This window comes from Vulpes vulpes, chromosome 2 (genome assembly GCF_048418805.1).
Source record: "Vulpes vulpes isolate BD-2025 chromosome 2, VulVul3, whole genome shotgun sequence".
NCBI classification, from domain to species: Eukaryota; Metazoa; Chordata; class Mammalia; order Carnivora; family Canidae; genus Vulpes; species Vulpes vulpes.
The window spans coordinates 83224957-83231021 of NC_132781.1; positions in this window are offsets into that span (position 1 = coordinate 83224957).

The window sequence follows — 6065 nt, forward strand, 5'->3', positions numbered from 1 at the left end:
ATAATTTCTTTCTCTCATTGGTCCTCAGTAACCTTAACCATTTGCTCTCTAAATAGACAAATGTGATGAGAGGATATTCCATTTGTTTCACTTTGATTATATTACTATATCTTAAATGGCTCCACAATTCTGTCTTTTGAATCCTAGAACATTACCCTACTGAATTTGCTTTCCTACCTTCCAAGAGGATCATATCACACCACTCCTTCACTGCTCAGATCTCCCAGTACACCTACCACATTTCTCACTGTTGGTTGATGACCTTTCTTTGCATTTTATTGAAAAATTAATTAAAACAGCCAGAAGAAAAGTGCTACGTTTTCCCACCAACAAATCTACCGGACTATATGCAGCTTTCCATGTACCTGTATGTATATGTGTATGTGTGTATGGACACACACAAGAAGGTTCTACATTCCCTCCTGACACTGTCTCTTCACAGCCAGCCCTTCCACCTATACAACTAATGTTTTCCTCTTGATCTGCTTAAATTCTAATTCCGGTTCCAATGTGTAGGGGTTTTTCCCACACCACCAAGCAATGCTCCAACATTAGCTGGATGCCTTCCAGTTTGACTTAGTTCTGATACTATCTACCTGGAGATAGTTCAGATTCCACAAGTTAAGGGCTGAGTCCACAAGTCTGCTCTCCATCCCCATTTCAGATGATAATTGCAAGTCCAGGTTGTCACCTGTACTTCTGACCAACCGGTTATAGATTGAAGGTTCCAATGACCTCCTCTTTGGGTTTAATTCATTTGCTAGGGCAGCTCATAGAACTCAGAGAGAAACATTTTACATACTAGATTGCAAGTTTATTATAAAAAGATATAACTGAGGAACAGCCAGAGAGAAGAGGTGCGAGGTATGGGGAAAGGGTACTGAGCTCCTGTGCCCTCCTTAGGCGCATCATTCTTCCAATGACTCCCCATGTTCCCCGGGCCAGAAGCTCCCTGGTCCTTTTGAGTTGTTATGGAGGGTTCATCAGATAAGCCCAATTGTTTAAATCATTGGCTATTGCTGATTGAATTCAATCTCCAGCCTCTCTCTCCTTCCAGGAGGTTGGGGACTGAAAGTTCAACAGTTGGCTCCCTAAGCACCCAGCCCCCAGCCTTGGGGTTTTCTAGAGGTCACCTCATCAACATAACAGAAGACATTTTTAGAAAGTTTCAAGGGTTTTAGGAGTTTTGTGCCAGGAAGAGTGAAGGCCAAATGTATATTTCATACTATAAATCCCAATATCACACCTGTCACTCATATCAGAACATAAATATGGTTCATTATCTCCTATGTTAAAATAAAAATCCTTTGATTCACTACCACTTCCCAGTTAGGCCTATTTCTATAACACAGATCTTTGAAACAGATGTCTGTTGTCTCTGCCTCCACTTTATCACCACCCATTCTCACTTTCTTACAATCCAGCCAAGATTCATTACCCTGTTTATCAAGGCCACCTTTGTCATATCAGCAAATCCTCCACATCTGGCTAAGTCCAATGGTCAATTCTCAGTCATTCATTTTAGTTGAACTCCTAGGAATTTGATTACCTTCTTCACCAACTCCTTTGCTGAACCACTTCACTAGACTTGCGGGGCATCACACGTTTTTTGTTTTTTGTTTTTTTTTCCTAGCTCACTGATGACTCTTTCTCAATTCTTTGGGCTATCTTCCCCTTCTCAATCTCAAATCTCTTCTGAATATACTCACTTGCTAGATGAGCTTATGTAATTGCATAGCTTTAAAATCTAATGTCTTCGAAATTTCCATCTCCCATCCAGCAATCTCCCCTAAACTGTGGACAGGAACCACAAATCACCCAACTGCTCCTTCTAAAAACTAGTAGTACTTCTTTATTACTCTTACTTTCACTTCTGACATCTAATCCATCAGAACATCCTGTTGACTCTGTAATCAAAATGTACCCCAAATTTGAGTATGTCCTATGAGCTCCTTCACTGCCAATGCTACATTAAACAGTATCATCTGTCATCTGATGAAAACAATCTTTTTACTGGTTTCCAGCTTCCATGCTTTCTCCCCAGTAGGTTTTTCTACACACACAACCTTCATGATCTTTTTAAAATGTAAATCACTTGTATTATCCCAAGTCCAGGACCCTTTAATGACTTTCATTCACATTTAAAATAAAATTCAACCACCTTTTCATAGCTCAAAAGCTTCTTATTCAGAGTGCTCCTCAGAACAATAGCAATAGCATCCTCTGGAAGATCATTAGAAATTCAGAATCCCAACCCTTACCCCAGACCAACTAAACCAGAGTCTGTGTTTTAACAAGGTCCTAGATGACTTGTATGCACAAGAAAGCTTGAAAAGCACTACTGGAGAGAAGAAGGCTTAGCTTGCCTGATCTGACCATGTTTTGCCTTCCTGACCTCATCTTTCATTTTCGCCCCCATTCCCTGGTTTTATTGCTACGGCTTAGACCACCACGTTTAGCCACCTCAAGATCTTTATGACCGTTCAGTCTACCTGCAATATTCTCAATCTAAATCTTTCATATTAGTCAGGTCTTTGTTCACATTTTACCTCCTTAGAGAGACCTTGACTGGCTATTCTTTCTGAAACAGTACCTCTCCTCGCATTGCTCAGTCTGTTGAATTGCCTTACACTCCCAGATTTCTTACGATACCTGAAATTATGTTATTGTTTCTTTCTTTTCTATCTCTAAATACTTTGAACCCAGAGACCTTGTCTAAATACAATAGTTCATGACAAAAAATAGCAGATTAAGACCTATTGAATGAATGAATGAATAAGAGTGTGGTTTGGTGTTGATTGTTGTAGCAAACGAGACAACCAAGGCTACAGCGATAAGAGAAACAGTGACAATGGTGGGGGGTGGGGTGGGGGTTGGAGGATAGACAATAAACAATAAACAGTAAATAAACAAGGCAATTAGAAAAGTATGAGAAAAGTACTAAGGTAGGAATGTGTAGAAAAGAAGGCAGGACTTCAGTAAATATTGGACTTCTGTAGTTAAAACCCATTAATGGACCTGTTAGTAGTCATGGAGTTTTCCTAAGTTCTTGCTTTTTCTACTTGGACTAAGATAGTCCTATGGACTCTTTATCTAAGAGACCTGAAGTACGAATGCTATTTGTTTAAGTGATTTATTTATATAATCATCCTATTGCTTAGTGGTGCATTTACATGATAGACTTAAAATTTTTACCTTGCAAAAGTGCTTTTATTAAAATAAGTTATAGGTAAAAATTGCTCTAAATTCAGGATGTAAGCTGACATTTTTCTATGCATAGAAATAGGTCATACACAGAAAAGGTTTGATGTTTTTACTATGAAAAATTATAACCACCACATAAATATACAGATAAACAAAGTACTAAATATTTCATAACAGCAAGAAGTAAGAATAAATTCTATTTAATAGTTCCTAATGGCAAAATTATGAAATACATAAGAATCAATGTAAAAATAGATAATCTCTATGAAAATAATTAGAAAATACTAGATTCACTTGTTAGGAAGACTAGAACATGCAGATGGATATACTGTACCCCAGGACAAGAAACTGAACTTTATAAAAGAATATCCCCAAAACAAATATATAGGTTTCATATAATTCCAATTAAAACTCCAAGGGTATTTTTCTTGGACGTTGGCAAAGTGATTTTAAGGTTAATCTGAAAAAAAAAAAAAAAAAGCAAATATATAGCCCTGAGAAATCAGAAATAACCTAAAAATTTATTACAAAAGGCAGTGAGTTAAGTCAATTCTTACTCATCTCTATAGTTGAATGCTAGATAATGATAGAAAAATCATCTTGAAGAATGATAGCATGAGAAAATACATGTATTAAATTCTCATAATTTTGATATTTACTGAGGACTTACTATGGGTTGACATAGATGCTCTACAGTAATAACTCAATCTTCACAGTAACATTATGAAGTGTTTGTATCATCACCTCCATTTTACAGATGAGGCTACTGAGTTACGAGAAGGCTAAATTACTTGCTCAAGGCTATTTAACCAACAACCAGGATTTGAATCGGGGAAGTGTGTCTCTGGGATCCATAACCACCACATAACACTGCCTATTACTGAGCAAAAACCCTCATTACATCTTCATGGCCCCCAACATGTCTACCATTTATTGTGCTCACATGTATCCTTTCCTCTCGACTTTGGCCCACACTAGACACTAAGAAGCTTTACGTGATGGAGAATAACAGTATAGAAGAAGAATCCAGAATGTCTAAAAGGACTAAAATGTTGCCTGCATGACTCCCGGGCACATTTCTGAACTCTGGTTGGAATAAGCTATGCATATTCAGATCTAGTTAGCATTTAGATAGGAAAATCTCACAAAATACGGGCCTCTTCTCCATTCCAAGTAATGATGAATGTGTCATAGATTTGTACGGAATGGAGATATTTTTCTTTTCTCATAAAGGTGAACTGTATTTATTTCAGTAGAGCATATTCCAGAAGAAATGATAAAGTGAAAGGAAGCATAATTAGGGTACACAACTAGAAATACATGTTTTTGGTTTAATGGACTCTGACTACCCTTTTCACTCTCCCTTTCCTCAAATGTTTTCAACTTCTTTTATCTGAGAATGTAACATCTTTCCACTTTTCTGTCTTTACTCGTTGGATAAAAGTTACAGATTGTGTGCTAAGGGTAAATGGCACATTTGGAGTCAAGAAATGGCCTTCATTTCTACAGGAATGATTGGGGACATGTGCTGAAAATAAAAGTCCTGAATTACTTAGACTCAAGTGCCCCAGTTCACAACAGTTTAACTAGAGCAGTGGCCTTTGCAACGTTTGAGGACAGATGTTTTCCTACTCTGCTCTGGTTCTCAGTGAAGAATGCCAACTGCGAAACCACACTGACGGTCTCCTGCTCCGCTTTTTCTTAGAGCACAGTAGGTTCTATACCGTTTCTCAGTGCCACAGTCAAAGATCCATAGCTTTTCAAATCTGTTTTCATTTCTAAGTGGAAGTTTGGAATGATTTTTTTTTTTTTTGAGTTTAAAAACCAACCAGGCTGTATCACAGAGAATCCATGATGATGGTGACCAAATACATATTTTCAGGAAAAAAACAATAGATTTTTTTTCATGAAGGTAGGATTCATGGGCTTTCACGCTGCTAATTAGCCATGCAAAGTGGTGAAAACACTATGTATAAGGACTTTGATGTCTAAGAAAGAAGAAGGAAGGAAAGCAGACAGACAGAAGGTAGGAAGGGGAGGAAAGTAGGGAAGGAAGGGAGCAGGGGAGGAAGGAGAGGAGAAGGAGAATCTTAGATTCTGGGCTTGGGTTCTGCATGGAGACAGCTTTGTGGATTTTTCACACAGAAAATGAAGTCAATGGTGCAGAGTTTGTATGGTCTTTATGAGGTCTAAACAAGCTGCTGCATAGACAGGACGTAGCCTAGTGCCAGCCAGGAACACAGTAATTACTCAGTAAATGGAAACTTGCCCTGGCTCTAATAGATCCTCTAGGACGAGCTTTTAAGAAAGACTCTTTGCTTTTCCATTATATCATGAATAAAATTATGAGTAAAGGATAATGGCTCTAATTGATATCCATGTTTAGTGGAAAACAACTGTTTTGACATAGTAATGCAATCGGTGAGGGGACTGTCGAGGCTAGCTAAACTTTTTTAGTGTTATTAGAAATATTAACACAATTCTATGAATTTGAAATAAAGGTCTCCACTGAAGTCTAACTATTTGTCCACCAGGCATCGACGCCTCTTATAGTCAAGGTATTACTCTCCATCGGCCAGAGCAGACACCAAAGCAGGCAGTTATTTTTTTTTAATTGAAAGAAAATTTATTTATTTATTTGACAGAGAGGGAGAACACAAGGGTGGTGGGTGGTGGGTGGCAGTTGGGAGGCAGAGGGAGAGGGAGAAGCAGGCTCCCCTCTGAGCAAGGAACCCAACAGACCGAGCCCCCAGGACCCCAAGATCATGACCTGAGCCAAAGGCAGACACTTAACCGCCAGAGCCCCACAGGTGCCCCTAAAGCAGACAGTCCCAGCCTCCCTGGTACCCGGCGGCCTGGGG